This window comes from Phyllostomus discolor, chromosome 3 (assembly GCF_004126475.2).
Source record: "Phyllostomus discolor isolate MPI-MPIP mPhyDis1 chromosome 3, mPhyDis1.pri.v3, whole genome shotgun sequence".
NCBI lineage: Eukaryota > Metazoa > Chordata > Mammalia > Chiroptera > Phyllostomidae > Phyllostomus > Phyllostomus discolor.
In genome coordinates, this window is record NC_040905.2 from 69478595 (window position 1) to 69485475 (window position 6881).

At 32.9% G+C, this 6881-nt stretch overlaps 1 pseudogene; it reads right to left on the bottom strand.

The window, feature by feature from the left end:
• Positions 1–4795: 4795 nt before the first annotated feature.
• On the bottom strand, positions 4796–5546 carry LOC114495219 (annotated as a pseudogene).
• Between the last annotated feature and the right edge of the window lie 1335 nt (positions 5547–6881).

Below are 6881 nucleotides of genomic sequence, written 5' to 3' on the forward strand. Positions count from 1 at the left end.
CAAATAGAATTTTTTCATTTTATATAATGAAATTTATAGATCTCCTTTATCAAATTTCTTCCTACTCTGCTCATAGTCAAAAAAGTCTTTATCTGTGTTACAGTTTTTCTCAGCCACTGAATGAGGAACCACCTCCAAACAGAAGTTATATTGTTCCTTCAATATTTCAAGGGTTAGCTTGACCTCAGTGTTTTGACATTTTGATAGGCATAATATAGGAAATTTTAAGTTACATTCCATGAAAAACACTTACATATTATAGGTAGAGTCATGTTTTAATAGTAATTTTAACTATTCAATAAGGAATGATATTTGCCTATGAAAGTTTAAAAATCTAATAACTTGCATGTGCAACGTATAGATTTAATGAAATCCCATGAACAGCAGCACGATAGTTATTGGAAAATTTTTCTGTTCATTTCAAAATTCAGAAAATATAGTATTTGTCACTGTGTACAGCTATATTTTTCTCTTAGAGAAAATTTTAGATTGACTAATGCATATACTTATCTTTAAAACAAATCACACACATGAACCTTAATAATGGATTTGGTAAAGTGTAACTTTAAGAAATACAAACTCTTGGTAAAGTATCAAAGTCACTATAATCACAAAATACCTCCCTGACTAATCATATGTCAGTATTTTTAGGCACTGGGCAACAGGAAGCACAAGCAGTGATCCATGAGCAAAGATAAACAAATGAGCAGGGCCCTGTGGTTAATGAAGCACTTTGGAAAGTTTCAAGCCAAGCAGAGTAAGTGGGAACTTCGTACAGCCTGGCTAGCAGTCTGATTTTATGGGTCAGGGAGGCTTAGGTTTCTAGAAATACTAGAAAAATAAGTGTACATGAAACTTAATGTAGCCCTGGCTGCTGTAGTTCAGTAGATTGAGCATGGGCCTGTGAACCAAAGGGTCACCAGTTCAATTCCTAATCAGGGCACATGCTTGGGTTGCAGGCCAGTTTTTAATTTATCCATTGTCTTTGCTTATTGGACATAGATTATATTTCCAGGAAATAAAGAAGGTAACATAGTTAAATCTCCTTGAAAAATACTGACAAACCTCCTGACAAACACACAAATGGTGTTTTCTAGTGGGGGAATGCTTCTGGCAACATATGAGAGGCAACTATACATTGATGTTTCTCTCCCTGTATCCCTCCTTTCTCTTAATCTTAAAAAAAAAAGAAACTTAATTTAAATATAATACACTCCTATGCCCCAGTTAAATAAGAGTGGGGGGAACCTTGGCCTGCAACCAGGGTTACTGGTTTGATTCCTAGTCAGGGCACATGCCTGGGTTTTGGGCCAAGACTCCAGTAGGGAGTGCCTGAGAGGCAACCACACATTGATGTTTCTCTCCACCTCTTTCTCCTTTCCCTCTCTCTCTAAAAATGAAATAAATAAAATCTTTTTAAAAATAAGGGTCAGGGAGAGCAGGGAGTGGAGGGATGGAGCAAAAAGAAAAAAGGACTCATAGACATGGACAACAGTGTGGTGATTGTCTGGGGGTAAAAGGTGACTAAATGGTAATGAAAAATACAATAAAAATAAAATAATTAAAAATATGAGATGCTAATACTACTGAAGAAAAATATTGACTAGTATATTAAGACAAAACAAAATAGATCTGAGACCCTAACATGTTACCAGAGATAAAGAGGTGGCAGTTGAAGATTATCATACATTCTGTTGCTAATTGATAAAACAGAAAATCATTAATAATATAGAAGACTTGAAAAATATTGATCACTCTGAGTTAACTAATTATGGAAGTACCTTACACAACATAAATGGTGCTCTTTTCAAGTGCACATGGAACATTTAGCAAGGTAGATCAAGTTTGCCTCCACAAAACAAGTCACAGTGAATTTACAATTATTAAAATAATACAAATTGTGCCCACTAATAATAGTAAATTAAATATTAATAAGAGAAAGTGACTAAGAAAATATAAAAATATTTGAAAGTTAAATAACTACTGAATCATCTATGGGTTAGAAAAGGAATCAGAAGGGAAATTATAAAACACTTTAATGACATTTTTATAAACATAATATGTTCAAAGTAGTATGATGCAGCTAAAACTTTTCAATACTTACACATTAGAAAAAAAGAACACTGTCAAAGTTATGACATAAACTTCCCACAATAAGAAATGAAAACAGACTAAGCCCAATGCTAGCAGAGAAAAGAAAATATTTTTAAATAAAAATCAATAATAGAAAACATGATCACAACCAAATTAATAAAACCTAAATGACATCATTTGAAAAGATCAATACATTTGATAAATCTTTCACCAAATTTATCAAGAAATGAAAAATAGGAGAATAACAAGATAATAGCATCAGAACTAAGAGGGGCAGATCAATAGTGACCCCAATGGCATTTAAAGCATAATAAAGAAATATTATAAATAATATGATTATAATATATTCTACAGTTAAATAAAATGGAGAAATTACTTAAAACAAACTACTTGTTCTCAAGTAGAAACAGATACCTTGAATGGTCCTAAGTGTATGATGAAATTGAATTTAGTTTAAAATTTTCCACAAAGTATATTCTAGTCCTAGATGGTTTCATGGAGAAATTCTACAAAATCTTTAGAGGGAAATTCAAAACAAACTCTTCCAGAAAAAACAAGAAAGCAAACATTTTCTATTAGTTCTATGAGACCAGGATTACTATGATATCAAAACCAGACAAAGGCATTAAAAGTAAACTTTATACCAATATCTACCATGAACATATATAATTTTTTTTTCTAAAAAAGTATTAGTAAGTCAAATTAAATATATAAGTAGATAATGTGTTATGAGCTGGTGGTTCTTATTCTATATATGTGAACTTTACACATTCTTTTTAAATCAATTAATTTCATTCACCATATCAACAAACAAGCAAAAAAATGGGGAGAATGAATCATGTAATCATGTGATCATCTCAATAAGGAGAGAAACAGAATTTAGTGAAATTCAACACCTAATAATGATAAAAAGTACTAGGCATAACAGGAATAAAGACAACTTCCTCATCCTGACAAAGGCATTCATGAAAAAGCTATACCTAATATCAGACTTAATGATAAAATACTGCGTTCACCCAAAGATCAAGAAAAAGGCAAAAATGTCAACTCTCATATCTTTTATTCAACATTTTTCCAGAGGCTATAGTTAGTGCAATAAAACAAGAAAAATAAGTACAAATTAGAAAAGTGGCAATAATCTCTTATAAGAAAGTATAGCTGCTTATGTAAGCAGAAAGAAAGAAGGAGCTCCTACCTTTTGCAACAGCATGGATGCAACTAGAAAGCATTATGTTAAGTGAAATAAGCCAGGTGGTGAAAGATAAATACCATATGATCTCACCTTTAACAGGAACCTAAAGAACAAAACAAAGAAACAAGCGAAATATAACCAAAGACACTGAAATAGAGAACAGTCTGACAATGTTCAGAGAGGAGAGGAGAGGGAATTTCAGGGGAAAAGGGGAAGGGTTTACAGGAAGAAGTATAAAGGACACATGGATAAAAACTAGGGGCAGGTGGAAATGGGAGGGAGGAGGGGATGTCTGGGTGGGCAGGTTGGGATGGGAGTAAAAGATAGAAAATTGTACCGCAACAACAAACATGTATTCAAGTTCCAGTTTTGTCTGTAGTTGGTTGTTGGATTATGAGTAAACCACTGAGGATGATACTATCTAAACCCCTGATACAGAAACAAGCCAAAAAAAAAAAGAAAAAAAAAGAGAGAAAGAGAAGGAAAAAGAGAAAGAAGAAAAAAAAAAGAAAGAAAGAAAGAAAGAAAGAAAGAAAGAAAGAAAGAAAGAAAGAAAGAAATGAAGAAAGAAAAGAAAAGAAAGAGAAAGGGAAAGAAAGAGAGAAGCTTTACAAGTTAACATTATGCTTCCTTTGACCCTAAGATTCTGTTACGTCTAATGATAAGTAATTAACATTTGCATATGTTGCTGGGAAATTAGTCTAATTTCCCTTGATCAGGCCTAAAGCTGAGCAGATGCTATTTCTTTTTGCATCTTTTCTACTATGAATGTGTGTAATTCTACAATGAAACTAAGCTGGAACATGTGGATTTACTGTTTTATATTCCACAGTTGACCTTGAGACACACTTAAAATTGCTTTCTCTGAAAGCACAGAAGCTGTATGGACTAGGAAGAGTTTCAGCTGTCCTAATTCTTTCTAACCCTTAGTGTGAAAAATCTGTTGCTTTAAAAATATTCCCCTTTAATTTTCAGAGAAAAGTTTTATCAAAAATAGGCTTATATTTATGATTATATATAATATATGAAATTTTATATAAATTTTGTTTGTTGTGGTATTCTATTATTTTTTCAGAGCAAGTCCATCACATTTGTAATCATGTGGCAAGAATTTCAAGATCTATAAAAGTACTTTGACTTAGTAGATATATTTGCATTAATGAATCTCATTCCTTATTAATTGAAATCCATAGGAATGTTTTTGCATCGTCCAAATATTTTTAATGATTCTAAGCAGTTTATAGTGTGTTATATCTTAAAAAATAATTTTAAAACACGGTATGCTTATTTAAACTGTTACCCTTTATAATTCACTGACTTTTCACAGGTCAGTGTCTTCATTCTGTTACCTTACTCAGTATATTTGTTAGTGTTACATAAGACTCCACATAATATTAAATAAGAATTAAAAGTATAGCTAAAAATATGATCATGCTCTCTATGAGGATTCACCCTCATGGCCTCAGTCTCTATTGCGGTTATTTTTTTCTATTTGCTGAGCCTCTCAACCTAACTCGTTTTTGTTCCAGAGAAAATAAAGCTACTCCTCTGAGCTGTACCCCACCAAGTGCCCAGTAATTGTATATTATTGATTTTCTGGGGCCACTGGTAACTGTCCACCAGGTGTATAGCAAGCATATTACCTTTAAGGTTCTTTTGCAACATATTTCCTAGGAGGCTCTTATGGCCATCATCATATTCTTTTTTTGAAGGATTTGGAGCCAAAATTATATGGGCTGTTTCAAGTTTTCAACCTGATAAATAATCTTTAAATTTTTTGACTTTAGGAAGTATCTGTGGTTTTCTGTTACAACCTTCTTCATTGGAGGAAATGCCGGAGGAGTAGTCTAATACAGATCCACTGACAGCATAACTGATTTGTTGGGAGAGTTTTCATTCCTTTTAACTGCCTTTAAAAGAAGCAATTGTAAATGGGTAATTTTTCTCACCTAACATTAGTGAAGTGTGCTGTAGCACACTTCAAAGTGATCTAACCATATGGTCATCTCCTTTGGAAATTATAGGTTAGAAAAATCCACTTCAATTTCAGCATAAGCCCTTTCTGGAATGGAACCTTTATTCTAAATGTTTAAGCTTATACACCTGAGACTTACCCCTTAGAAGTGTCATCAGTATCAGCAACTTTCTGTTTCAAAGATGATTGACATTAGCTGTTCTACAAAGTCCTCTATTTGCTGTTTATTCAATTGATCATGTATTTTTCCACTAAACTTATGACAAAGAAAACTGCTGTTGCAAATGAGATTCAATTTCTTGAATCTTGTGATTCATGAAGAATCAGTGAATAGGTCAGCAAAAGCTCTTTAGCCTCAACAAAAAGTAGGATGGTGTTAGAAGACCAATTATTCTTTAAATTTACAAATTTCTCCCACAACCATTAACCCTGAAACTTTTGACACAATATCATTAATTTTTAAATTTACCAACCCACTTCTTAAAATTGTTTATGTTTATGGTTTAATATTCAAATTCAAAAATTTATACTTTTGAAAGTTATTAACCCTTGTATCTGTCTCTATCTGCCAAGATGTGTTTTGCTGAAGATATAGACATTATAGACTATAAAAATAATATACTCACACAAACACAGAGGTGATAAAGCACTTATCTCTATATTTATATATAGTTAGTTCAAATTTTTTAGTTTAAATATTTTTCTTAAATTAATATTTCTGTGACCTATTGTTTTCTATTAATGTAAATATAACTTTAGAGTAAATTCCCCAAAATACTATTAGTGAGGCAATGGGAGTATTTTAAATTTTGAATAGTATTGTAAAATTAACTCAACTAAAGTTTTTCTCAATTGACATTATGTTTGATATAGAAAGCATTAAAACACAATTCACCCAAAGTAATGTAATATATATATATATACATGTATGTATATACACATAAGCACACATATATAGGCTTAAATAGTGTCTTGGGGTTTTTCTCGCTATGACACAAAAAGTGTGATGTATTAGTTTTCTACTGAGACTTTAACAAATTTAGGACAATTTAGTGACTTTAAAAAAATTATTACTTTCTATTTCTGTAGTTTATATGTGCAACCTGGGTCTCACTAGGCTAAAATGAATCAAGACGTGAGCAGAGCTTCATTCCTTCTGGAGTTTATAGGGATCTACTGTCTCCTTATCCTTTCCAGCTTCTAGATGATGCCCACATTCCTGGACTCATGGGCCCTCTCCTCCATTTTCATTAATGATGCTATACTACTTCTCACAGCTTTCTTCAGTAATCGCATCTTCCTTTCACTACTTCTTCTGTCTCCCTCTTCTACTTTGAAGTACACTTGTGATTCAATTGGATCCTTCTGGACAATCGTGGGTAAAATGCTGATTTTAAGGTCAGCTGAATAACAACCTTAATTCTATCTTCAACTTAAATTCCCCTTCATTGTGAAATTGAATATACTCACCGGTTCTGCCAGTTAGGTGTGGAGGATACCGGCCAGCAGTATCCATCTCAGCTGCGGATGCAGACAACCAGGTCCTGTGGGGGAATAGGAAAGCAGGGCCACTCCTCACGTGGGGAGCGCCTTGGCCACCCTCTCTCCTGGAGGGCACCA